This window comes from Ananas comosus, linkage group 3, assembly GCF_001540865.1.
Source record: "Ananas comosus cultivar F153 linkage group 3, ASM154086v1, whole genome shotgun sequence".
Classification (NCBI taxonomy): domain Eukaryota; kingdom Viridiplantae; phylum Streptophyta; class Magnoliopsida; order Poales; family Bromeliaceae; genus Ananas; species Ananas comosus.
The window spans coordinates 3,421,498-3,422,652 of record NC_033623.1 but is presented as its reverse complement, the minus strand read 5'-3'; the positions used below and the strand labels follow the sequence as shown (position 1 = coordinate 3,422,652).

At 43.2% G+C, this 1,155-nt stretch overlaps 1 long non-coding RNA gene across 1 annotated transcript; it reads right to left on the bottom strand.

Moving 5' to 3' along the window:
- Positions 437 to 846, bottom strand: LOC109708193. Its single transcript, XR_002215684.1, has 3 exons — positions 804 to 846; positions 627 to 711; positions 437 to 527 (listed from the first exon to the last, which is right to left on the bottom strand). It is a non-coding gene; the product is annotated as an uncharacterized LOC109708193 (long non-coding RNA).

The window sequence follows — 1,155 nt, the reverse complement described above, 5'->3', positions numbered from 1 at the left end:
ACAAACCAAACCCACGTGCCCTCGACACAATCTGTTACCAAAACAAGAATCTGGGTCCACCGCTAACCCGAACGGCACCCAACAACCTGAAACAGCCTAAACTCTGCTGAAAAATAAGCTCGGCATCCCAGCACGAGCGTAAATGCCTTCTAAACTATTCCAGGTATCCATCGCACTGATGCTGCAACGATACAATCGAATCACGACTCCTAGAGCTAAATCTGGTAGTTTAAGCATATGACGGGTCAAAACGCAGGTTTTCTCCTAAGTCAAATTTCAAGTCCAACATGTATAATATAAATATTCATTTCAGCATGCTTCTACATTCATATTACATTCAAGATGCTAATCGATGAATTAAAGCATGATATACAAAAATCGAACTATACACGTCGACTAAACATGCACTTAGGAGCGAAACCGATGATACACCCACCTCTAGTGAAAATCCTGGAAGCAAGAGGGTCTCGGATCACAAGCAACACTGCTGGAAACACCTCCAAACCAGCAACAAAGCCCCTCAAGATCTGGATTTACAATTCACCCAAAAATCCAATAAAAACCATCAATTTACCAAAATTTCAGCACTTAAGCTTAATTATCTCAATTCCAATGTCAAAACTCACCTAATGATCTCCAAATCGGGTGAGGACAGATCCAAATCCAGCAACTACTGATGGGTGATCAATCTCAGGTCCAAAATCCCACTGCCTACAAAGTTAGCATCAAGAAAAGCTCAAAAATTCCAATTTCAGCTCAAAGTCAACAGCAGTCCAGAAAAACCTCAGTTCGACCAAGCTAACCTCAACCAAAATCTGCAATTCAGGGCTTCGTGGATTCCTCTGGAAGTCTAGAATCCAGCAAACCAAGTTTCGTCGAAATCCGACCTTCCTACGTCGCGCACGAGCCAAAACACTGGAGGTCGTCGCTGAAGAACTGCAGAATCAGCACCTTGCAATTCTTGGAGAGGTGGATCTTGATGCAAATTGGAAAGATTGGAGGGATTAGGGATGAAAATTCTAAGTCCTCTGTGAAGAACAGGTAAAAGAGCTCAATGGGGACGAATACCAGGTATTTATAGGCTGCTGGAGGGATAAGATAAGCCCCAGGAAAAACAGTTGCTATCCAGTGTTCCTGCAGAAACGGGCGTTTCTG